General features: G+C 41.0%; 1 long non-coding RNA gene across 4 annotated transcripts in view; it reads left to right on the top strand.

Annotated features, from left to right (window-relative positions):
• Positions 1-369: 369 nt before the first annotated feature.
• LOC131383318 (uncharacterized) overlaps positions 370-27,518 on the top strand; it is a 54,712-nt gene continuing 27,563 nt past the window's right edge. For 3 of the 4 annotated variants that reach the window (XR_009213283.1, XR_009213282.1, XR_009213284.1), the window contains exons 1-4: positions 370-425; positions 1,431-1,697; positions 2,321-2,683; positions 5,220-5,321. This is a non-coding gene — a long non-coding RNA (uncharacterized LOC131383318). Of the gene's footprint in view, positions 426-1,430; positions 1,698-2,320; positions 2,798-5,219; positions 5,322-27,518 lie in introns of those variants that run through there. The other variant, XR_009213281.1, reaches the window with a different exon arrangement.

Genomic DNA, 27,518 nt, shown 5'->3' with positions numbered 1-27,518 from the left:
AAAAAAGAGGTCACCATGATTTATAATTTTTATATGTTGGGTTTTGAGGTGGTTAGAAAAAACATTGCTTTTCCCCAATCAGATGAGGCATGGGCATAAACAGAAGTAAAATATTACCTTTGACGATTGAGACATAGCATGTTTGGGAGACACAGGTTGCCAATGTTTCATTCCTGATTTAGAGAGATGGCCCAGTGATCCCTGCCACCTGGTATTCATGTCCTTGTGTAGCCCTGTTCCATGCTATGTATGGATGACTCATAGGACTAACAGGATACTGTGAAAATGACAAATGTGACTTCTGAGGCTAGGTCACAAAAGACATTATGACTTGTCCTGCTGTCTCATGGATCTCTCTCTCTGGGGCAAGCCAGCTGCCAGGTCATGAGGTTACCCAAGCAGCCCTGTGGAGGCACTCTCTCATGGTGAGGAACTGAGGCCTCCTGCCAACAGCCACGTGACTGAGCCACCTTGGAAGCAGATCATCCAGCCCTCAAGCCCCCAGATGACTGAAGCCCCAACCCCCTTGACTATACCCACATGAGAAAGCCTGAGCATAACCACCCCTCTAGACTGCTTCTAAATTCTCAACCCACAAAAACTGTGAGATAGTAAAGGTTTGTGGTTTTAAGCCACTAAGTTTTGGGGGCAATTTGTTACACAGCAACAGATAAGTAATACAGAAACTCACCTGCCAGGTCACAGCACATATAATGGAGAGCTATAGGCCTCCCCACTGGGCCCCCCCGCCCCCCATAAAACTTGAGGTAGTTGTTCTCAGACACCCACAGACAACAGAATCATCTGCCAGGCTTATTAAAATACAGATTACTGGGACCGACCCAAGAGTTTCTGATTCGATAGATCTGACGTAAAATCAGAAAATGTGGAATTCTGGAGTGAGTTCCAGGGGTTTGAGGGCTGATGAAATGATGTGACCATGAGAGGGCAGTAACACACAGCAAGCTTTATTTGGGTGACACTGAGAAGTCTGCTCCTGGGGGAAGTTTCTCAGAGCATGAGACCACTCCGAAGAGAAAGAGCACAAGAGAACTCCCGAGAGACAGGGAATCAGAGGGGAGAACTACAATTACTATGTGGTACCCTCAGCAGCCCAGCAGAGTCTCTGGGTCGATGAGCTCCCAAGGGTAGCAGAGCTAGGAGTCTTGGTATAGATGCGGGATTTCTCCTATCAATGGCTAGCAGATGTCAGGTGCAGTTTCACAGGGTAGGCAAAACAAAAAGTCTCTAAATGGCTAAGAAGCTACTTATCTGGGCTATGTTTAAAACAACTGGGTGTATAAACATTGAGTTTGGCACTGCTGGGCTTTTGAGCTCACTGCTCCCAGCCTCCTGTGAGGGAGTAAATAATAGGCCCAACATACAGAGGCCATCTTTGGCATTTATGTAACAAATTCTCACGTCTGCAGGTGCTGGTACTGTTGGCCCAAGAACACATTTTGAGAAGACTGGCCTAGAGGAACCAACAACTTGGGCTTCTTATGGGCAGATGGCACTGGAGAAGAGGGTGAGACTCAGTGTCTTCTCCCAAATTTTCATATCAAACAAAACCTCTTTCCCCAGAGAGAAGTAACAAGAGAGGCAGAGGGAAATGATTCTAACAGAAGTTCTAACCACATGGAAGGAAGCATTAGCAGTGAGGAATAACTGTTCTCTCCCTAAACGTACCACCCAAGGTAATGATTCTACACCCTAAGAAAACGTATTTTTTCACAGGGGCATTTTTTTTCATGGTTTAGAAGAAGGAACCCCAATGAGGACCGTCTGGTTTTCTATAAACAGAAACCAGTTTCATTATTCTGCCAAACAACAGTACTTTGCCTGTGGGTGGTAAAAGTTGTTTATATATCCTTAATTAAGTCATCTCTGACTAAAAGTGATTATCTCACAAGTGTTCTCAACAGACTTTCTTTAAAGAATTCCAAGAAATACATCTATTTTTAGTGTTATAAAAGGTATGTAAATTGAGATCTAATACTGAAGCTGTTTCCTTTAATTCAATTTTGAGTTGCTTTTATTTCTCCTTTATAACATTCATGTTCCCATAATTATCCATTCCTTCAATCATTTATTTATTTAGTCTTAATGAGTATGTTCTGTGCATTAAGAAGAGCCCTAGGTGCTTTGAGATGATAGAAGTTAAAGCCAGAGCTAAGACTAAAAAACAAAAACAAAGCAAAACAATTTTTTTTAAAATTGTGAGAACTTACATGAAGAAAACTTGGTTAGTGGGAGCTTTTGATATACTCTATTGATTTTAGCTGTTTTATTTTCCTTTCCCTCTCCATTCACATTTAAGGGAATACTAAATTAGCATGAAGAGCATACGCCTGTGATCTCAGCTATTCGGGATGCAGAGGCAGGAGGATCACATGAGCTCAGAAGCTCAAGCCCAGCCTGGGCAACATAGAAAGACACAGACTAAAAAAGGAAAAAAAAGGAAGAAGAAAAAAGAAGGAAAAAAATTAGCATGAAGAATTCAAGGGGGACAAGACAACAGAGCCACCTTCCTAGCCAAGAAAAACCCCAGCTCGCAGTTTACTGAATAGAAGCGTGCCACTTGACAGAGTAGTTTTAATGACACTGAACTTTTTGTGAGTTTTGCACTTCTCTTGGCTGAAGTCTTCAAACTGGCTCAAAGAAGCTCCAGTCTCTTCATTCTGTAAGTGTTGATACCATTTGCATAACTACCTGTCATTATCCCCTACCAGATGCCTCCTTTCCAACCTTGAACATTTCTTCTTGATTCATTATAATTAAAGAGCTAATGTAGCCATTCAAGTTCACATTGTCAATGACCATATAATCATCTTCCCTAGTGGCCAGAATTCCTTTCTTTTTATGAGGTTACTATTAAATTCCCTCCAGCCATAAGGTCAAAAGAATCTGGAACAGTTAGCCTTCCCAGTGACTAATTTCACACCTGTGACTCTGACGCATCTAAAATCAGACCTCTTAAATGGAAGGTGTCAATTTAAGAAATAGTATACATTTGACTACACCTGAAGTCAATTAGACGTAAAAATTAAAGACGGTGGATTCTTTTCCTGTTACTGGAAGTGGTGCTTGACATTCTACTTATCAATATAAGTCATCTGTGTCCCTTAGAAATGTTAAGGTAATTTGTAAGTTGGAAAAGAATTAAAATGGCCCAAAGCCTCCAGGAGATTAAGATAACGTGTTCATGTCTGTTCTGTGTAAAAACTTGTCTATCACTTTATTTTCTTCCCTTCTCAAGATTTAAGTTTTTCTAAAATAGATTTTATTTTTCTGCTATTGAGACTTCTAATATTTTGTTAATAATTACATGTATTATTTTGTTAATAATCACTATGCACAACCAAATACCATGAGCAGATTTAGCCTCTTGACTTCCAAGATGTAACTCTGACCAGTGGAGGCTGCCTTTTATTTCTGTCATCTTGAAATGCACTGTGGACCTTCCCCTTCACCTACAGCTTTTAGTGATTCTCAATTTCACAAGTCACACACCGCCACCCCTAACTCCTTACGCCTTTATCCTCCTTTCTCCTCTAAGAGTTGTTTTGAGCTGGGCGCAGTGGCTCATGCCTGTAATCCCAGCACTTTGGGAGGCCAAGGTGGGTGGATCACGAGGTTAGGAGTTCGCGACCAGACTGAACAACATGGTGAAACCCCATCTCTACTAAAAATACAAAAATTAGCCGGGTGGTGGCGGTCACCTGTAATCCCAGCTACTCAGGAGGCTGAGCCAGGAGAATCGCTTGAACCTGGGAGGCAGAGGTTGCAGTGAGCAGAGATCATGCCACTGCACTCCAGCCTGGGTGACAGAGCAAGACTCCATGTCAAAAACAAACAAAACAAAACAAAAAAAAAAACAATGTTACTCATCTGAAATAATTTTCAACAAGTCCTACTTGGGCACATGCGTTTTGTCTTCCCCTGGGATTTTCCTGGCATTGAGCCTCTCAAAGACCCAAAAACACTGAATACTAATAATGGAAAAGGAACATATATTTGATGAAATGTGTAGATTACAATAAACTGGAATAATGTACAAAGACCTCAGAATGACAGAAGATAAATTCTAAATGGCAGGCATATTAATTCAAATAATAAAATAACACCCAAATTACAAGCATATTAATTAACATATATTAGGGAATAACCACACACTGGAAAAGAGAAAATAGAATGAGAACTGCACAAATTAGATAAAATTTTAAAATATGAAAGGGTAACCATCAGGCTACTTTTAAATTCCAGACACCCAGAAAGAAGTTTTGAAAGGGCTCCATGATCCAAACAAAATACATTGTTAGGGTCTTGGGTAGAAAGAGGTGCTCCTGAATGGGAATCTGGATAGAATTTACACCTAGGTGAGGTTTAAAAAAAAATTAAAATGCTAGTTGATTTGTATGCAAACAAGGGAGAGGACCAGAGAGTTTTTTAGGGATTCTGGGGAAAGCCAAAACTCCCTATGCGAACTGTTAGCCCAACACAGAAGAAACTGTACAAACCTGTGAACCACAACATGAGCAAGAGAAAGCATTAGGAAAATATGAAGAAATTAGAGACGACTATTTATGTTCTTGACAGGATTCATATCAAGCCAGAAAGCTTGACTTTGAATAAAACACCGAAAAAGACTCAGATATCAGAAAGACAAAGAGAAACAGAAAGAAACATTTACTGATTGACTTAAGGGATCAACAACAGCAGAAGAGATGGTTACCATCTTCCTTTTGCTCCCTTCCTCCTTTCTCTCATACCTCTGTTTGAGAAGGACCCTACCCTTCTTACATAACATGGGTTGGGGCCATGTAAAAAGACAAAAAGGCGGGCTAGCACCACTCAGCCTGTTGTGGGTGAAAGACCACGAGCTTTGGGTTAGCCCAAAGCAGAAGCACAGCTCTTCTCTTACTAGGTATGTGATCTAAGGCACATCACTCAACTGCTCATACAAGATTAGGATATGGTTTATCTCTATATAGGTGATTCATTAAAGTTCTGTAATTATTACACATTAGAATAAGAAGGCATGAAGCTCCTGTTTGTTATGTTTGGGTTGTTATATTTTGGATTGTTACAGTAAATTAGAGAGTATTTTGGAGTGGTTAACATAACCTGGTCATAAGAATATTTTAATTCTTAGATGTGTCCCATAAGATAGAGTAATTGAAGCAATAATAAAGTCTTTGTCTCTGAGTGTGTCTTAGGAGAGACTGATGAGAGAGCAAAACCATTGGTCAGAAGTGATACCCTGGCTCTGATGGACAGAAGCTGAGCTGAAGATACATGATGTGTAGACCTGGCCTCAGGTAGGAGTACATGCTAAGAGGGTGCTTTGAGTCCCAACCTGATCTCTAGGACTTCCCCTTGGCCAGAACAAGCTGTTGAAAATGGGGAGTTCAAGGTGGTCAATTAGGTGACATGGTGGGGAGCCACATCCATCCTGGGAAAAGACACAAACTGACAATTTCTTGCCTTGGATCACAGGTAGAAAAGGCAGGTGGGATTGGTGAAAAGGAAGAAGCCAGGAGTGGGAGAGCCATGCCACTTTTTTATTTGCTTCTTTTTCCCATTCAAATCCTAACCAGGATCAACCCTGCTTAGCTTCTGAGATCAGACAAGATCAGACACATTCCAGGATGGTATGGTTACAGACTTGTACTTTTTTCTTTCTCAGTAAGTGCGTCGTTCTCAGAGTGCCCAAATCTATCAAAACCTATGGATGAGAATTTATAATAGGCTGCTTTAACACTTTGCTCCTCCTCCTGATGTTGGTGCTTCAGCTCTTTCTTTGAAAGATCATAGCCATCAAGCACATTCTGTAAAGAGACAGCAGTGTGGGAAGCTAGAATGAGCAAGAGTTGTTGGGATGCAGAGCTCTCTCATCATGGAGAAGTGCTGGAGTTAGCCAATAATCCAGGGTTGACCAGCTGTCCAGATTGGATGTCACATTAGGCAATGGCCAGCTTGGTCTTCAGCATCCCTATGCCAATCTCTTTAGTTATAAACAGCACTTCCCCATTTAGTTTGTAGCTCAGGTAAGTCTTAATTCTATGGGGTTTCACATGATCCCTGTCCTCTGATAGCCAGCGTGACTAACTTCCCATTTGCCCAAGACTTTCCTACTTCTAGCACTGGGTCCTGAGAAACCTCTCAGTCTCAGGCAAACTGGGATAGTTGTTCATACTCTACAACACAGTGTATTCAAGGACCTCTCCTTAGACAGAATCCTGATGACATGGGATCCCTGGGACCTCACATGTTGGGACCTGAGAGCACATTTGACTCCCTCAGCCACTGATCAGTCACCATCCACATCCTTGCCTCTTTGTTAAGGCAGCAAAGCCTGGAATGCAAGAAGCCTCATAAGAGGTTTGCTAAGCTGGTGAGGACATGCTGTTTCTCCTCCTGGGATCTGGTTTTGAATAGGATTACGGAACAAAATGAGAAGATGGGGAAATAATTTGTCTAGATACAGTTAATTAGACAGCCATACCAATTTAATTTTGCAATGAAACAGATATCTTCTGCAACTGAAAGACAAGTGGTGAGGCAAAGCATCTGTTTAACAGTAAACAGAGCTGTAAGTCTGCCTTTGGAGTCTAAGACAAAAAGCAGCCACCCAGTCAGAGTGTAATTCATTAAACTGGTCAGATTCCACTACTGTGAACTTCCACCAACACAGAAACAAGAAGAATATTAGCTAAGCCTTTTAATCACTTGGGTGTACAGAGATTTTCAACATGAAAGCAGTCGTTGCTATGGGATCCAATTGGTCCCAATTATGCCACACACACAAGTGATGCTAATACATTGTTGATTTGTTTCTGGATGCCAAGACAGTGATGTCATGACTGAAGGTTCCTTACCTGGTTGGCTTATTTGTGTAAGAAATTAAAATGAAATTAGTGGAGAAAATAGGCAAACAACCCATATAAATAAATATTCAAGAATATCAAAAGCTCTGGACTCAAATTTGTGTTACTTGCCTAGAATCATGTTTATCAGAGAGAAGCTTTAGTCAAAACAAGATTTAGACCTGATATCACAAACTAGCAGCTCACAAGACAAAGAAGCCCAGTTTGTGGTTGTTTCATTTTTAATTCAATTAGGGTTAAACATGGCAGATCAAACACATGTTTATCTTCTCTCTCTCCTGAAATGTCACTAAATAGTAAAGTAATAAAACTAGTATGCACTCCCAATGATGAAGAGGGTGGGAAGAGAGGTGGCAGAGTGCAAGAGATGCAAACAAAATTTTAGAAGACAGAGTGAATTAAGAAGTGGTGACTAGCAAAGAAAAAGGTGAAATTTAAATACCTTCAGAGGGCAATAACAACAAGCAGCTGTGTAATCTACCTTTTGGAGCTAAAGTGTTATAACTCAGAAGTAACAGATTTCAGAGTATACTTGCAGTCCAAATACCAGGATGGGTATAAAAGCCTTTTCAAGGGGCAGTTGGACTCTCAAGTCCCTGTTCCCAGTCTGTGTGGTTAGGCAATTCCCCTTATGCTCACCTCCAAGGAGACCCGATGTTTACTCTTTTGAGGGACTGAACCTGAGCCACTCCAGACCCAGAGACATCTCATACCGTAGAGGACTGAGGCAGGAGGCCTAATTGGAAGTCTACATACAGAACTACTAAGAAGCCCAATGCCCCCTTCTGCTCCCCAGCCCCTAGAGCACCAAAAGCCAGACTCATACAGCTAGGGTATCTTTTCTGAAAACTGAAACTATTCCACAGAAGAGACTAATTATATTGATATTTGAGCACTCCAAAGAGAACACAGTTACTGCCCAATAAGCCCACAGCAAACCCACTCTTGCACACAGAGCTTGCAAACAGCCGTTTAGCACCTCCCTCTGTGTATTATTAGACAGCCGAGAAGCACCAGGTTATTTGATAAATCCTTCAACATGCAAGAGACCAAAACCCCAAAAAAATGCATATAAAAGACATTTGAAACTCTAAAACACAATTTCAAGGAAAGGAACAGAAGAAAACTTTAAAGAAACAGAAGAGAAATTGCTGTAAAAATAGAAATTCAGAGATCAAAGAAGAGATCAGAAGTTTAAAATGTGAGAAGTTATTAAATCTATAGAAGATATGGAAAATAAAGCCAGGAAATCTCCCAGAAAGCAGAACAAAAATATACAGAGATACGGAACAGGTGAGAAATAAGAAAATCAGCAACTCGGTCAAGAAGATTCCACATACAACCAATAGACATTCCAGAGAATAAAGTGAAAGAGAGGGAGGGAGGGAGAGAAATTACTCTCAAGGTATATAGAAAATTTTTCTATTTAAGACTCTTTAAATGAAGGCCCCAAGTGTCCAACACAATAAATGAAAAAGTTTCAAGTCCCAGACATTTCATCATGAACTTTCAGAACATCCAGAATAAAGAGCCTTTAGAGATGAGAAGCTAAAACTATTTAAAGGATAAGTAATCAGAATCATTTTGGAGTTCTAATGACAATATTGGGTGCTAAAATCCAGGGGAGAAATGCCTTCAAAATTCTGAGTGAAAATTATTTTTCACACTCAAGTTCTTTGCCAAGCAAAACTATTAAATACGTGTGAAAGCAGGAATTTTCAAACATGCAAAGACAAAAATTTTAGCTTCCACACACTATTCAGAAGCCAGTGGCAGCTGTACCGCTGCACAGCAAATGGGGAGACATGACATAGAAGGAAATGGCACATAAGTCAGAGAGGCTTAACCTAGGACGATCCCAGGGGCAACTCTGGGAGGACGCGTCACAACGAACTTGTTGAAAATGATCCGTGTTAGGGAGGAGGATTCAGGAGTGGGAGGCAATGGTTAAGACATTTCTCCATTTGATTATAAATTTTCTGTACTCTCATTTTTAGCCAGTACGTGTTACTTTGATTTTAAAAATATCATTTTTAAAATGTTTAATTGACTGCAATATCTGAAAATTAGGAGATTTTACACAAATTCCACATATATGGTTTGTATTAGTCTAGGTGGGCTATTTTGAGGCACAAATGACCAAAAAAACTCAACTTTTTTTTTTAAATGTATTTCTTACGCTATTTGTCCATCGTCTGCTGAAAAGGCCTCTGCTTATTATCAAGTCACTAAAGAAAACTATCAGAGGTTCTCTCCTAAAATCTGTTCCCATGATTTGAAAGGAAGGAAAGGAGAACATAGAGCACCACGCACTGCTTCTTAAAGCTTCTGTATGGAGCTGGGCGCCATGGCTCACGCCTGTAATTGCAGCACTTTGGGAGACCTGAGGTGGGCAGATCATCTGAGGTCAGGAATTTGAGACAAGCCTGGCCAACATGGTGAAACCCCGTCTCTACTAAAAATACAAAAATTAGCCAGGCATGGTGACAGGTGCCTGTAATCCCAGCTACTTGGGAGGCTGAGGCAGTAGAATTGCTTGAACCCGAGAGATGGAGGTTGCAGTGAGACGAAATCATGCCACTGCACTCCAGCCTGGGCAACAGAACCAGATTCTGAGTTCATCAGAGTAGGATTATGTAATGCATTTACAGAAGGGGGCATCCACTGGGCCCATATTATATTTAGCAGAAGTCTTCAAGAGATAAGTAGCAATTAGACCATTAAATACATATGCATACTTCAATTTGCTAAAATCTTCACCCTAACATCTCCCTAACACAAGACCAAATGTTAGTTGCCATTCATTATGGCACTTGCAATTTTTTGTAGCATAGTATTTTTAATGGTAGCAATAACAATAACACGAAATATTTCTCTATACACGAAGAAAAATAGAATGAGAAATAAGTGTCTCAAGATAAATGGAATAAATCTTGTATTATAGAAGTCAAGAATACTCCTGTGTATTTAGTCTGCCAACAAAGCATTGGTTTTACCTCATTTGCTTTATTTTGCTTTTGTGATTTGAATTGTGTTCCCCCAAAAGATGCGGAGTCCTTATCCCCAGTAATTCAATAAGTGATCTTATTTGGAAATAACGTTCTTTTAAATGTAATTAGTTAAGATGAGATTGTACTGGAGTAGGGTGGATCTTTAATAGAGAAAATGCCGTGGAGGCCGTAGAGGCAGAGATTGGATTTTTGCCACTTCCAGCCAATGTATGCCTGGGGCTGTGAGAAGCTGAAAGTTTTCTCCCTTACAGGCTTCGGAGAAAGCATGTTCTTGCCAACAACTTGATTTCAGACTTCTAGCTTCCAGATCTGTGAGGGAATACATTTCTGTTGTGTAAAGCCACTCAGATTGTTGTACTTTGTTACAGCATCTTACTGATACGCTTCCTAATCCCTGTAGAATCAAAGCCTCTTACTCCTGACATGGAGCATTTCCGAACAGAGCTGGGTGAGAAAACTACAAAACTCCTTACTCCCAGCACTTTGGGAGCCCAAGGTGGGCAGATCACCTGAGATCAGGAGTTTGAGACTAGCCTGGCCAACATGGTGAAACCCCGTTTCTACTAAAAATACAAAAATTAGTAGGGCATGTGGCAGGTGCCTGTAATCCCAGCTACTCAGGAGACTGAGGCAGGAGAATCACTAGAACTGAGGAGACAGAGGTTGCAGTGAGCAGAAATCACGCCATTGCACTCCAGCCTGGGCAACTGGGCAAGACTCCATCTCAAAAAAAAAAAAAAAAGAAAAGAAAACCTCTTTACTCAAGTTCTACATTTGTCTCTTTGAGTGAAGACTTTCTTCATTATATTACATATTTAATGGTGATATAGCAGACTGCAAAAATCATTCTGATCCTGATGTTAATTGTCAAGTCATGAACAATTCATTACCAGTTAGCTCAGGACGGCATAAGACTGCAGTCATTCTAGGTCACCAAATGCTACACAAACCACACTCCCATTAGGGAACTGGATTCTCCAAAGAGGGGCACGTGAACACCACATTTCACAAAGACAAAGCAACCTCAGAGTTGAGTTCTGAGCAGCCAGGAGGGAGCAGATTCCAGGTAAGCCGGCTAGGGTTAAAATCCAAACAAAAGGGCATGAACAAAAAGATCATTCCAGAAAGCATGGATGGGAGTTTGGTCTCAGTCTCAGAATGAAGAAGTAAATCCACATAAGGAACACAGTGGATGATGACAATTTATTCCAGGAGAGAGATCTGCTGCCCTCTGCAGGGATAGACCCACTATGTCTCGGCTGAGAGTAATGGGCTTGACCACTCCCAGGAATTGTCTGGAGAGCCCTAGATGGCGTATCCACAGGTGGTCTTTTGGCACCTGCTGCCTCCCCTCGGTGCTGCCTCTGAGAAAGATCACAGCACAGTGATATGAGCAGATCTGAGTCAAGTACCTAAACCATGGAGATGCTGTATTGTCAAGAGGAAGAAATAGCATATTTTGTCCGTAAATGCCATGTGGTTCAGGAAGATGATGTTTAAATGCCTGTTGATAGTCCAGCCTGGCTTTTTATCTTCAATTTAGGGCTTAATGCCTTTTCATTTGTGTCATGTCAAAACTGTCCTCATCACGTTGTTTGTGATGCTTTCTCTATTTTTCACAGATCACATACTTTTTCATTAGGATATTACAACTTGCATCTTTATTTTCCATCACGTTCAATCAGTTATAAGCCTCTGAAATCATTTCTTTCTCCTAGATATACAAAGGCACATCAAGATAAAAGGGCTAATTGTGACTTTCGTCTTGTGCTTCTTCCCTGTTCTTTTTAGTAAAATGGCCAAAGAACATCATTTGCTGGTCATATATATAATAAGCACTAATTTTCATGCTTAATTGTTATTGATCTAAATAGAAAACCATAGGAGAATCATTTAAAAAAACTATACACTTGCCACATGATGGAAGATTGGGAATAAGCATGATGCTCAAAAATAATTTTTCATATCCTGGGGAAAGACAATATAAGTAACCAGTATACAAAATGCAGATATAGTATTGTAATAATACAAATATATGTTAAAATCTGATGTTCCTTTTCCTTGTTCATCCCTTTCTGTGCCTTTCAAAGTTCCAATTATTAGCACATGTATAAAATTTTTAAATATTTTTACAGTAAAAAATAATTGTTATCAGAAAAAGATAAACTTATTTTTAAAATTTTGGAAGATGATGTTCACATTACTCATTTTTGCAATACTACTTTGGAAGACTTTATACATTCTAAATCATTGAATAAAATTTCACATTTAAAAAGAATAAAATGTGGTGGCTCATGCCTGGAATCCCAGCACTTTGGGAGGTTGAGGTGGGCGGGTCACTTGAGGTCAGGAGTTTGAGATCAGCCTGGCCAACTTGATGAAACCCCATCTCTACTAAAAACACAAAAATTAGCCGGGCGTGGTGGTGGGTTCCTGTAGTCCCAGATACTCAGGAGGCTGAGGCTGAAGAATCACATGAGCTGGGGAGGCAGATGTTGCAGTGAGCCAAGATCATGCCATTGTACTCCAGCCTGGGCAACAGAGTGAGACTCTGTCTCAAAAAATAATAATAATTAAAAATAAATGTTTACATTTATACATAGGCCAAAGTGTTCACACCTGTTATGTGGCCCTCAAGAAAGTATACCAATAATAACACTGGAACTTCGCAGCTGAGTCTGCAAACTGTTTCTTAAAGGACCAGAGAGTAAACAGTTAAGGTTCTGAAGGCCACACATTCTCTGTCAAAAGTCTTCAACCCTGCCGCGGTAGCACCAAAACAGCCATGAACAATATGTAAACACATGGACACGGCTGTGTTCCAGTAAAACTTTATTTACAAAAACATGTGGTAGGTTGCCACTCTGCTTTAGAGCAGTGCTCATATTTTAATGTGCGTATGAATCACACAGAGGTTTTGCTAGAAAGCAGACTCTGATTCGATAAATGTGCACTGTAGCCTGAGATTCTGCATTTCTAGCAAGCTCGCAGGTGATGCGATTGCTACTGGTCTGAGGACAACACTTTGAGTAGCAAGGTAGAGCATTGGTTTTATTAGCCACATAATATTTAGATTAGAGACTCATGGAATAGACCTTACCAGGAGATAAAAATATATTATGTTCATCCACAACACATATGCATTATGATAATATGACTTTTGCTTAACGGTTTTTTACTTTATTCCTTTTTTATTGGAACAAATTAAGGCTATTAAGTGGGAGATAGATGGCTTTAAATATTTAAAAATAGTTTACTCAAGGAAAATAATTAGGCTGACTTATGTAGAAAAAAGTTATTCGCTTATTCATTATAAAAGCATTTATTTGTTGTCTCTAGACGCTAGGTTGCCTATTGCTTGGAATACAGGGATAAAGAGCACAGTATCTGACTTCAAGAAGCACAAAAATCAGGCAGTAGAGACAACCACACAAATAGATCATTACTTTTATTAAAAGAAATTGATGGGCCCCAAATTAGTTTTGTCTGGAAGCATTCAAATCTTTTCACAAAGATTTTAGATTGTAGACAGAGATGGTATTCCCCTGTGCTAAAAATCCAGCCACTTACCAAACAGTCTCACAGACACATCCAACTTCTAACAAGTCATAAGGGCTACTTTTGCAAATACCTCCTTCAAAACTTTCTACCTCAAGGGCATGTGTTGATTGTAACCCAGATTTCCCCAAGATTCATCACTTGCAGTAATCATGAGGTCACATTACTGGAAATGATTAAAGTTTTGACATCTCCACCTGGATGACCAATAGACATCCCAAAGTCAATATGGCCAAACCCAACTCCCGAGCCGCACAAATCTGCACCACTTCCACTTTCCTTTTTTTTGTTTTTTTGAGACGGAGTCTCACTCTGTTGCCCAGGCTGGAGTGCAGTGGTGCAATCTTGCCTCACTGCAACCTCTGCCTCCCAGGTTCAAACGATTCTTGTGCCTCAGCCTCCCCAGTAGTTGGGATTACAGGCACCCGCCACCACACCTGGCTAATTTTGTGTGAGACACCATGTCAGGCCCACTTTCCTATTTCTTTGATGGCAACTCCATCTTTCCTGTTGCTCAAGTCAGTTATCCCTAATGCCACCTTCTCTCTAACACAACAAATGCTGTCAGCTTTACTTGCAGAATATATGCAGATTCTCACCACATCTTAACATTACTACCATCTGGCCCAAGCTTTCACCTACATTACTGCAATATTTCTTTATAGACTTCTCAGATTCTACACTATCCTCAGCAGCCACCCAAGAGATCCTTTTAAAGTTAAATGTGATCATGTCATTTCCTACTCAAAACCCCAGAATCTTTCTCCATTTGACTCAGTACAAGGCCCTTTGTGATCTGGCCTCAGATCATTTTTCTAAATTCATGTCCTACTACTTGCTCCCCCGCTTAGTCCCCGCCAGCCACACTGGCCTCCTTCGGGTTACTAGAATATGCCAACCACATTCCCACTTTAGGACCATTGCCGTAGCTATACCTTCTGCCTGGGGCACACTTTCTTTAGCCACCTGCTTAGCTAATTCCCTTACCTACTTCAATTCTTCATTCAGACAGCATCATATGTATATATGTAGCATACATCACTCCTAGCATGCTAGAAAACATTTTATCTATATATACACACATATATATGTATATATATAATTTCAACTTTCATTTATTTATTGAGATGGAGTTTTGCTCTTGTTGCCCAGGCTGGAGTGCAATGGCGCTATCTCGACTCACTGCAACCTCTGCCTCCCAGGTTCAAGCGATTCTCTTGCCTCAGCCTCCCGAGTAGCTGGGATTACAGGCACCCACCTCCATGCTCAGCTAATTTTTGTATTTTTAATAGCCAGGCTGGTCTCAAACTCCTGACCTCAGGTGACTCACCTGCCTCAGCCTCCCAAAGTGCTGGTATTACAGGCGTAAGCCACTGCACCCAGCCTAAGCCACTGTGCCCTGCCTCAACAATTATTTTAGATTCAGGGGGTATATACACAGGTTTGTTACCTGGGTACATTGCATGATGCTGAGGTTTAGGGTATGATTGATTCCTGTCACACAGGTAGTGAGTATATTACCCAATAGTTTTTCAACCCTTGCCCCCTCCCTCCTTCCCCGTCTAGTAGTCCACAGTGTCTATTGTTGTCATGTTAATGTCCATGAGTACCCAATGTTTAACATGTGAGAAAATACAGTATTTGCTTTTGTTTCAGTGTTAATTCACTTAGGATAATGGTCTCCAGCTACACCCACGTTGCTGTAAAGGAAATGATTTTGTTCTTTTATGACTGCATAGTATCCCATGGTGTATATTGTGCCACATTTTCTTTATCCAATCCACCATTGATGGGCATCTATGTTGATTCCACATCTTTGCTATTGTGAATAGTGCTGCAATGAACATACAAGTGCATGTGTGTTTTTGGTAGAACAAGGTATCACCTTTTTAATAAGTCCTAGTCAGACTACCGTCTTCCACCCTACACTCCTAATCCATTTATTCAGCTCCTCTTTTTAAAATCGTATAGCATACATGCTATAAACATGCTAGGAAACTTCTACAACATATTATTTATCATCCTGCCCACACAGGCACTTTTTGTAAGCTCTACAAGGTCAGAAAGCTTTGTTTCATTTGCTGCCATTTCTCCATCTCCAAGAAGAGTGCTTGGCGCAAGTTTGTTAATGACTGAATCAATTCTATTGCCCAATATGGGACCTTCTGCACCCCCCTCAAAGTCTTGCCCAGGAGTTTGGGAGAGTCTCCAGGAGTATCTCCCATAAGTTCATGAATAGTCCTTCAGATCTCTGCCTTGCTGTTCATGATGATTCTTGAGGAAACCTCCCACCCACCTCTGCTGCCAGACCCATGATCACTGTAACTACTCCCTGCCTGTCCCAAGGAGGAAGGCTCCTGAAGCCCCAAAGCTTGCCATGCTTCCTGTAACCCTCACTGAGCTGTACGCTGTGTTCTGGAAGCAGCAGAGAAAGTGCTTATCTTTCCAGTTTGTGACCCTGCTTTGTTACTAGGACACCACCACAATAGGCCTGCATACTGAAGCCTCTGAACTACTGGCCCTACAGACTCCTCTGAAAGCCCAGCAATGTCTGAATTCTACCAATAGATGCTACTTAGGGCCAAATAAGTATCCCTCCACCACAAGTTCACATTCTTCACCTCCAAGATGGTGCTTTCAAGTTATGCTGATGAATGGAGTGGACCATGCAAATTTGTCGCTTTGTCAAGGTGTCTCTCTGGTTATTAAGGGCTACTCTTATAGGCTCAAATTGGTACTGCTGTATCCAAAATGTTAAGGTTAGGTGAAAAAGCATGTATGCAATACACCACGCCTAACCTAAAGTGCACAAGGAACTTGTAGTTCCTTGAAAGACACTAAATGAATACAGAAAACCTTTCTTGTTATATATTATTCAAAGGCAATTTGAATATACATCTTGTTATACATTATTCAGATGCAATTTTTCACACAATAACAAATCAATTATCTAGAATGGCCAGAGCCAAAGGATATATCAATATTGGATGAAGTTCATTCACAATATTTTATTTAGAAACAATTTAAGAGTCAGAGTCTATTATTTTTATAAATGTAAATTTGGTAGCTTTTTTGTTGAATTACATTTAAATTCTCTTTTCTTCAAACTATTCTAACTTCAATATTTCCGTTTTCATCAAAGGCAGTTTAAGTGTCTCTGACTGGCTCTGGTAACAGTGGGGTGTGATGGTAATGCTTTTACTCAATTTCCCTGTCCAAAAAATAAAGTGGTTGAATCACATCATCTCCAATACCTTTTCCAGCAATACATTTTCATGATCCCATGATTTAAGAAGAAACAACCCAATCTTAAGGATTGGAAATGAGTATTAGTGCACATTCAAACTCAAGATCAAGTACTAAATTGCAATTTCAATTCATCTTTAAGAGCTCAAAATAATTACATATGTATACGTTTAAAATTACCACATATATTACCTGACAATAGTCTTTTGAGGTGTGCTAAACTAACATAATGTTTCCAATTTCATAGATTAATTCATTTGATCGGTCAGTTGGTCATCCTTTTTTGAACACCTACTAGGTGCTGGATATTATGTTAGGCTCCGAGCATGCAAAGTTACAATGTAGTCTCTACCTTTAAGCATTAGATTAATATGATATAAAATAACGGCAATAAAAATGCAGCAAATATAGAGCAGAATTCCATATATGGTACAAAATAGATTCAAAGGGAAAAAGTCAATTCTGTCCAGAGGGAGGGGCTAAGAAATTTTTCCCAAAGGAAATGGAGCTTGACCTGACACTGGAAAAAGGAGATGTTCCACAGGTGGATGGCATAATAGGAAAAATGAAGGTATTCTAGGCAAGGGATACATGGCCAGAGATAGAAAGCATGAGCAAGGGTGGCACCTTTGGGGTATGCAACTACAGCCGACCCTTAAACAACATGGGGGTTAGGGGCACTAATCCCCGACATAGTCAAAAATCTGCCTATGTGTTTTGACGCTTCAAGAACATAATTACTGGCCAGGTGCAGTGGCTCACACCTATAATCCTAGCACTTTGGGAGGCCGAGGCAGGCGGATCACTTGAGGTCAGGTTTAAGACCAGCCTGGCCAACATGGTGAAACCCCATCTCGACTAAAAACACAAAAATTAGCCAGGCGTGGTGGTGCATTCCTGCAATCCCAGCTACTAGGGAGGCTGAGGCAGGAGAATCGCTTGAACCTGGGAAGTGGAGGTTGCAGTGAGCCGAAATCACACCATTGCACTCCAGCCTGGGCGACAGAGTGAGACTCCATGTAAAAAATAAAAAAAAGCTACTAATAGCCTACTGTTGACAGGAAGCCTCACTGACAACATAAACAGTTAACTCATACATTTGGTATATGTATAACATACCGTATTCTTACAAAAATAGAAAATAAAATGTTATTTTAAAAATCATAAGAGAAAATATATTTACTGTTCGTTGCATTAAAGTGGATCTTAAACGTCTTCATCCTCATCGTCTTCGTGTCGAGTAGGCTGAGGAGGAGGACGAGGAGGGGTTAGTCTTGCTGTCTCGGGGCAACAGTAGCAGGAGAGGCAAGAGAGGCAGGCGCACTAGGTGTAACTTTTATTGAAAAATTTTCACGTACAAGTGGACCCCCCAGGTCAAGCCCGTGTTGTTCAAGGGTCCACTGTAATTCACTACAGCTGGGGCTTAGGTATAAGGAGAGTCAGGTGAGAGAAAGTAGGAGCGGACTTTGTATCTCGTGCTAAGGAGTTTTATCCAGCAGCAATGAGGGATCCTGTAAGGATTTTAAGCAGGAGAGTAGCTTCATCAGGCACACATTTCTGAAGCTTCTTCTAACAGTGTTTTGCAAGGTGGATCAGATCCTGGCAAGGAAGGCGGGGAGATGGTGTATTAGTTTTTTATGGCTGTTATAACAAAGTACCCCAGCCTGGGGGGCTTAAACTGCAGAAATGTGTTTTTGCACAGATGTGGAGGCTGGAATCTGAGACTGAGTTGGAAGCAGTTTCTTCTGAGGCCTCTCACCTGGGCTTGCAGGTGGCCATCCTCTCCTCTGTCTTCACATCGTCTTCCCTCTTTATGTAGGTCTGTGTCTTAAATTCCTCTTCTTAGAAGGACACCAGTCACATTGGACGAGGGCCCACCCACATGATTTCATTTTACCCTAATTACCTTATTAAATACCCTATCTCTAAATGCAGTCAGATTCTGAAGTACTAGGGGTTAGGGCTTCAACCTATGAACTGGGGGGACACAATTCAGCCCACAACATGTAGGGTAGGTAGTGGCTGCTGCAGTGGGCCAGGTGAGAAATGAGGAAGGATAGGAAGCACTGCAGGAGCAGTGAGGATGTGGGGTGCTGAGGAGCATAGCACACATTTAGGAGGCAGGAAGAGGGATAAGGACTCCCAGGTGTCTGGGAGTCTGAGAGGGTGTGGTGCACGTGTGAGGAGGTGATATATTTTGATATGATAGGTTTTCATTGTTTTTAAGATGTTTATCCACATTTTATATGTATACATCTTAAAGGGTTATTTATTAAGAGGCTTAAAAGGAAACCATTGCTTCCCCCACCCACCCTCTGTGCCTTTTCTTTTCCCCAGAAGCATCCACTTTTAACTTTTAGCTCATTGATCTGACATTTACCTCCCTCCTTCTCAACAATATTCATACTCTGCTGATGGAGCTTAACAGCACTCTTCCCAAGTTCAGAACACATTGGGAGGGAGGCTTGGGAGGTTAGATGGTTGAAGATCAAAGCATCAGCTTGAGTTTTGGCCAAAGCAGATGGGTTTCCTAAGGGCTCACGTTGAATTTAACTGACCTGCCCAGGTACAACAGAAATTGAAAAACTACAGGTAGAGCAGGACCCTGAGAGCTTCCCTATAGCAACAGCAGAGGTACGGGACTCCTGCAGCCTGCTTGCCCTGAAAAGAGTTCAGAAGGGGCTGACCAGGCTTAGCTCCTATGTCCCAATTTGCTAATCAGATAAGGTAGAGGAAATAGAAACAGAAAGAGATCCATCCCACCATCTAAAAAACAAGCAAAAAGATCAAAAACAAAACCAAAAAAAAGGGAAATTGACTATATTAAGAAATTATTTATATGCTAGTTGGCCACATGTATGTCTTCTTTTGGAAAGTCTGTCCGTGTCCTTTGCCCACTTTTTAATGGGGTTGTTTTTTTCTTGTAATTTTTTCAGGTTCCTTATAGATGCTGGATATTAGACCTTTGTCAGATGCATAGTTTGCAAATATTTTCTCCCATTCTTTAGGTTGTCTGTTTACTCTGTTGATAGTTTCCTTTACTGGGCAGAAGCTGTTAGGTTTGATTGGATCCTATTTGTCAATTTTTGCCTTTGTTGCAATTGCTTTTGGCATGTTTGTTATAAAATTTTTGCTAGGTCCTACATTCAGAATAATATTGCCTAGGTTGTCTTCCAGGGATTTTTATAGTTTTGGGTTTTACATTTAAGACTTTAACCCACCTTAAGTTCATTTTTTTGTATTGTGTAAGGAAGGGGTCCAGTTCCAATCTTCTGCACATGGATAGCCGGTTATCCCAGCACGATTTATTGAATAGGAAGTCCTTTCCCCATTGCTTGTTTTTGTCAGCTTTGTTGTAGATCAGATGGTTGTAGGTGTGTGGCCTTATTTCTGGGCTTTCTGTTCGGTTCCACTGGTCTATGTGTCAGTTTTTGTACTATACCATGCTGTTGGCCCCGCAGTGAAGTTTGAAGTTGGGTAAAGGGACTTTACCCTCTAGCTTTGTTCTTTTTGCTTAGGATTGCCTTAGCTATTCAGTCCCTTTTTTGGTTCCATATGAATTTTAAAATAGTTTTTCCTAGTTCTATGAAGAATGTCATTGGTAGTTTAATAGGAGTAGCATTGAATCTGTAAATTTCTTTGGGCAGTATGGCCATTTTAACAATATTGATTCTTCCTATCCATGAACATGAAATGTTTCTGCATTTGCTTGTGTCATCTCTGATTTCTTTGTGCAGTGTTTTGTAATTCTCATTGTAGAGATCTTTTACCTGCCCGATTAGATGCCTAGATATTTTACTCTTTTTGTGGCAATTGTGAACATTACTGATCATTAAAGAAATGCAAATCAAAATCACAATGAGATACCATCTCACCCCAGAGTGGCTATTATTAAAATGTTAAAAAATAACAGATGCCGTTGAGGTTGCAGAGAAAAGGGAGTCCTCACACACTGTTGGTGGGAATGTAAATTAGTTCCACCATTGTGGAAAGTAGGGTGGTGGTTTCTCAAAGAGCTGAAAACAGAAACTACCAGCAATCCCATTACTGGGTATATACACGAAGGAATAAAAATCATCCTACCATAAAGACACATGCACTCATATGTTTATTGAAGCACGATTCACAATAGCAAAGACATGGAATCAACCTAGATGCCCATCAATGACAGATTAGATAAAGAAAATGTGGTACATATATACCATGGAATACTATGAAACCATAAAAAAGAATGAGATCAGCTGGAGGCCATTCCCCTTAGCAAACTAATGCAGGAAGAAAAAAATCAAATACACCATGTTCTCACTTATAAGTGGGGGCTAATGATGAGAACACATGACCACAAAGAGGGGGAACAACAGACACTGGGGCCGACCTGAGGGTGGAGGGTGGGAGGAGGGAGAGAACCAGAAAAAATAACTATTGAGTACACTAGGCTTAGTACCTGAGTGATGAAATAATCTGTACAACAAACCCCTGCAACACTAGTTTGCCGATATAACAAACCTGTGCATGTACCCTTGAATCTAAAATAAAAATTTTTTTAAAAAGAAATTATTGCTAATAATTTTGCCAATTACAGTATTAGGGTTATGCTTTTTAAAGAGTTCCTTTTCTTTGTAATACAGACTGAAATATTTGTGAGTGAAATGATATGCTATCTGGAACTGCTTCAAGTTAATATGAGAGGGGAGTCAATGAAGGTTTAGATGAAACACAGTTGGCCAAACGCTGAAGCTGGGTGATGGGTGCCTTAGCCTTTAATGTTTTTTTTTTCCTACTATTATGCATGTTTAAAATTTTCCATAATAAAAAGTTAAAAGAGAAGGAAAAACAATGGTTATAAAGACCAAAAGATGAGTGAGTTTCAACAAGGAGATGATGAAAAATGACAAAGCTACTTAGAAGTGAAGTCAGATAGGCAGAGTTCATTTGCTTTGATGATTTAGAAGACAATTATTCATTTCTTGAGCAGGTATTATGTTCTTGGCACTACTCTGGGGACTGGGCACACAACAGTGAGCAAAACAGACAAAATCCCTACCCTCATACAAGCTTCCCTCTAGTGACACAGATACCTTTGTCAAAAAGAGTTTCAGTGCAGTGTGAAGCATAAACTGTCTAACAGCTGTTGGAGATAGAGTTACTGGGGGGTGAGGAAATAAATTCAAAAAGGTAGAGTGAAATTTTCAAGGGGAAGAAAAACCACAGTGCTGTGGCTAAAGGACTTTAAATATATAAATGAGAGAAACTTGAGAATGTAAGCAGGCTGTGGGGTGAAGGCAGGAGAGAGGGAGAAATTGTAAAACAGAATAATCGATAAATTCCTGGAATAGGTGAGAGGGAATTGAATTGCATCTGATCAGAGAGGAGGTATCTTTTTTGCTATTAAAAAAGAAAAAAAACCATCTTCCCCTACACTTAAAGGAAAGGAGGTGAAGGTGGATTCTGTGGAATGGAACTAGGCTCAGAAAAGTTAGCCTGGCCCAAGTCACACGCATCATGCAGAAACTGGACACAGATGTTCTGACTACTAGGCCACCTGGAATGATCCTCCCTCCCTTCAATCCCACCTGCCATTTAGGTAATGCCTGTTTATGCTGCACTCACTTCCTCAAAGGGCATTCCAGAATCCATAGTTTTAAGTAAGATTCATTGTATAACAGTTAGAAATGCATTCAGCTGCAAGCAGCAAAAACCTTCAGTAACAGCAGCTGACAAACAACAAGAATGCCCATAAATAAAGATACTAAGGCTCTAAGCTTGCCCCTTTCTTCTCCTTCACTATTTTTGCTTGATGTTTCATCCTCATGGTCACAATAGGGCTGCTATAGCAACAAGCAGGAAGAAAGGGGAAAAGACAGTGCCAGATGCATCTGTCCTTTTTATCAGAGAAAGCACCATTTTTTTCCCTGAACTCTCTAGCAGACTTCTGCTTGAACATAGCAGCCAAAAATATGTCACTTGGCCATTCCTTGCCACCAAGGGGCCAGAGAAACTGAGTACTTCGATTGCCAAACAATATAGTAGGTATGGGAGACATCTGAAATGTTGCTGGTCAAGCATCCCTCCTGTTCCCCTTCTTTTGGCATCAGACCCTTGATTTTCCTTCAGGGCATGGCCCCTCCCCCAGCGCATGCAATTCTTGGTAGGACCATCAGTCAAGATGTCCTACCCAGATGTGGGAAGGGACTCAAGTTAATCCATTCTCTTGTCTCCTGAAAAATTGAATCTTAAGAAGCAGATAACCATCAGACAGAGGTCTAATATCCAGAATCTACAAAGAACTTAAGCAAATTTAAAAGAAAAAAACAACCCCATCAAAAAGTGGGCAAAGGATATGAACAGACATTTCTCAAAAGAAGACATTGATGCGGCCAACAAACTTCTGAAAAAAGCTCATCATCACTGGTCATTAGAGAAATGCAAATCAGAACCACAATGAGATACTGTCTTATGCCAGTCAAAATGGTGATTATTAAAAAGCCAGGAAACAACAGATGCTGAAGAGGATGTGGAGAAATAGGAATGCTTTTACACTGTTGGTAGGAGTGTAAATTAGTTCAACCAATGTGGAAAACAGTGTGGTGATTCCTCAAGGATCTAGAACCAGAAATACCATTTGCCCCAGCGATCCCATTACAGGTATATACCCAAAGGATTATAAATCATTCTACTATAAAGACACATGCACACGTATGTTTATTGCAGCACTATTTACAATAGCAAAGACTTGGAACCAACCCAAATGCCCATCATTGATAGACTGGATTAAGAAAATGTGGCACATATACACCGTAGAATACTATGTACCCATAAAAAAGAATTCATGCCCTTTGCAGGGACAGGGATGAAGCTGGAAGCCATCATTCTCAGCAAACTAACACAGGAACAGAAAACCAAACACCATGTGTTCTCACTCATAAGTGGGAGTTGAACAATGAGAACACATGAGGACACAGGGAGGGAACATCACACACCGGGGCCTGTCAGGGGGTGGGCGGCAAGGGGAGGGAGAGCGTTAGGACAAATTCTTCATGCACGCGGGGCTTAAAACCTAGATGATGGGTTGACAGGTGCAGCAAAGCACCATGGCACACGTATACCTATGTAACAAACCTGCACGTTCTGCACATGTATCCCAGAACTTAAAGTAAAATTTAAAAAAAAATTTAAAAAAAGAAGAAGCAGGAAAAAGGATTAAAAGAGTTGGAAGCCTGGAAAGACTCTCTGTTGTTCCCACTGCTAGATGCCTGGAGCTTTCCTGCTTCTTCTCCTGGTAGTCACCTTGGTTCAGCTTTTCTTTCTTTTCTGTTATTCATACCTTTACCATCACATTTTTTTATTTGTATTTCTTTTGTATGTGTGTGTGTTTTCTTTTTTTTTCTTTTTTATATTTTACAGTCTGAATATGTTCATAGTGTTTGGTTTTTTAAGGAACACAGTCCCATTCTATTGAATAGGCTGGAGGGCAGTGGCACAATCATAGCTCACTGCAACCAAGAACTCCTGGGCTCAAGCGGTCCTCCCACCTCAGCTTCTCAAGTAGGTGGGACTACAGGTGTGTGCCACCATGTTCAGTTAACTTTTTTTTTTTTCTTGGAGCGAGAGGGTCTCACTATGTTGGCCAGGCTGGTCTTGAACTCCTGGCCTCAAGCAACTCTCCTGCCTGGGCCTCCCAAAGTGCTGGGATTACAGATGTGAGCCACCATGCCCAGTCTCTTTACCATACATTTTAAAAATTATTCTATTCCTTTTATGACTGCACCAAAGAAGCCTGACACAAGTGGGTATTTAATAATAATTTGTTGAATGACTATTGTTTTAACTAAAAGTAAAATATAAACCAGAGAATCCTGAAACCAAAAGGAAATAACAAAATAAGTAAGATTTCAACTTTCATTTCTGGCCAAACTTACTGATTTATGTAAGTTTTACTTCTGAGACTACAAAGTGTTCCTCTTTGCCAATCTCTTTATCTTAAATATCAGTGATTATACTTCTCTAGATGTGATTTAATCTCTCACAGTGTTTCTATGCCAATTTCCCCTGTCTGCTAAGCCCATGCCCTCTTTGTCCTCTTACCTCATTTCCTTTGAAAGGTGTCAGTCATCTCCAGAGAAGCAGTTATCAAAGGAATTTCTGTTTCACACAAGTCTTTGTGAGTTGTCAGAATGAGTCTCTGAGGGATGTTATATCACCGCCTGCAACTCCGAATAGTGCATTTTCTTTTCCTCCAGGTTTGTCTCCTAGATTTACGGTTTTAAGGTCATATTTAGAAACCTTTTGTTCACAGCCAAGGTGTCTCTAAACGTTCCTCGAGCTCCTAATTCAGCCTGATAGAAGGTTAGAGGTGAGAGGAACTTTGGAGATATTATCTTCCACCTCCTTCCCTTTGTAGAAGAGGACAGGAGGCTCGGGGTGATGTGACTGCTCCCAGGTCATGCACCAGGCTGTCAGCATAGCTGGCATGAGTGCCTGGTCCAGGGATTTCCCAGCTGTTAATCTCTCCACCAGACAACTCTGGTTTCTTAATTTTTACCTTTGTTGATTCTCCTCTAGAACCCTACGTCCTTTAAGATATGAAAGTACTTTCTCTTAAATATTCTTCCTCCAGTCCCTTCCTCCAGTCTTCTTATTTTTTAACCCCTGCAAAAAGGTGTTACAGGTAGGCTTCTCCTGGAAATAGACCTGAGCTGGGATTTAATATACAGTGTTCATTAGGGAGGGCCTTGGGACAACCACCTGCGGAAGCAAGGGGTGAAAACAAAAATGGACAGAGAGGCCGGGCGCAGTGGCTCATGCCTGTAATCCCAGCACTTTAAGAGGCCGAGGCAGGCAGATCACTTGAGGTCAGGAGTTTGAAACCAGCTTGTCCAACTGGTGAAACCCCATCTCTACTAAAAATATAAAAATTAGGCTGGGTGCAGTGGCTCATGCCTATACTCCCAGCACTTTGGGAGGCCGAGGCGGGTGGATCACAAGGTCAGGAGTTCAAGACCAGCCTGGCCAAGATGGTGAAACCCTGTCTCTACTAAAAATATAAAAATTAGCCGGGCATGGTGGCGCACTCCTGTAGTCCCAGCTACTCAGGAGGCTGAGGCAGAGAACTGCTTGAACCTGGGAGGCGGAGGTTGCAGTGAGCCGATATCACACCACTGCACTCCAGCCTGGGTGACAGAGTGAGACTCCATCTCAAAATAAATAAATAAATAAAATAAAAATTAGCCAGGTGTGGTTGTGAGCGCTTATAATCCCCGCTACTCAGGATGCTGAGGCAGGAGAATCGCTTGAACCCGGGAGGCAGAGCTTGCAGTAAGCAGAGATCGCTCCACTGCACTTCAGCCTGGATGACAGAGCGAGACTGTTTCAAAAAAGAAATGGGCAGAGAGAAAAGTTAACTTGCAATGCAGACCTCAGAGAGTTTGGCCAAGCCTACAGAGAAGCTCTGGAGCTAGAATGGCCCTTCAGAGTTGCCCCCAGCCAGGCAGAGATGGCCAGCCCAGTCCTTGGGTGTGGCCACCCCCAAAAACATTGTGACCCTGGGCTGAGGTAGCTGTCTATGGCTGAGACCATCCCTGGATGGGCTGAGAGCTGAAAGCTATCCACTGACAAGCCTGGCAGCCCGAGTAACAAGCCTTCCTTGAAGAGGGATCTGGAGGATGCATCGCCACACCCATCATAGACACTGTGATGCCCCTTCTCTGCAAGAACTCACACTTACTGACAGCCTGCTCTGTGAGGCTTTATCCTAGATACTTCTCATGACCCCTGCCCTTGAGGAGCCTATAGTCTGGTGGAAGACACAATACATCATGATGATCATGAGAAGCACAAAATTATACACATAAAGGTAAACAGACACACAAGAATGATGAGATTTACATACAGACACGAAGAGGAAGGAGTGCCTGACTCTGCATGGGGAGGACGCAGGGAGACACTGGAGAGGGCCCAGAGCTGAGTAGCCCTTGCCTTTAGCAAGAGGAACCAGTTCCGATTTACACGGTAAAGGCTTCATTCCTTCTTCCCGTTTAACGTCTCTCTCTCTCCACCAATAACTTTCACATGAATACAGTCCTCTTAATTTCATTTCTCACTGATTTCATGCATTTTCCTGATTTCTTCTAATGTTTATGGAGCCATTTTTCTCTATCTAAAAAGCTAGTGCCTTGGCTTGTTTTAAGTTAAGCTTTAAAACCTCATTGTTTCATGACATTTTTGCATACTCACCGCGACTGTACACCTGGAAAACAGCATTTTCAAGGGATCTATAGACTTAATGAGTTCAGGTTTTAAATATGTACATAATTAAATTTCTGATCTTAATGAAACACATTATGGACTAAATGCTAAGTAGAAATAATATCATGGAAAGGAAGGGAAGTGGGGAATGGAGTCAGTTAACAAGTATTTACTCCTCAGGAGATTTCTAATGGATTATGCTGCCAGATCTGAAAGGTTATATTACAAAATTTACAAAGGAAATATAATCAGAAAATGCAGAATTGAGACTTAAAATTCTGTGGCCTAAAACAAAAGGAAAAAAAGAAGAAAAACAACTTTCCACATTCAGCATTGAGAATTGTAAGAAAGCAATACACCACAATGCATTTGAAAATCACTGACAAATTGTTAGCCTCCTCAGAGAGCCCGGATGCTTTCCAGTTGCTGGTGGAGCTGGCCTCAGACACACACAATGGAAGATCATCCATAAGTCTAGAGTGCCAAGCCACTGCCTCACTTCCCTGGGGAACTTACCACACACGATGCATACGAGTGAAGACAAACCTCAAACCCACAAAACATTGCA

Source organism: Hylobates moloch, unplaced genomic scaffold, assembly GCF_009828535.3.
Source record: "Hylobates moloch isolate HMO894 unplaced genomic scaffold, HMol_V3 SCAFFOLD_4, whole genome shotgun sequence".
Taxonomy (NCBI): domain Eukaryota; kingdom Metazoa; phylum Chordata; class Mammalia; order Primates; family Hylobatidae; genus Hylobates; species Hylobates moloch.
The sequence above is the reverse complement of the archived record's forward strand: the minus strand, read 5'-3'. Positions and strand labels throughout refer to the sequence as shown.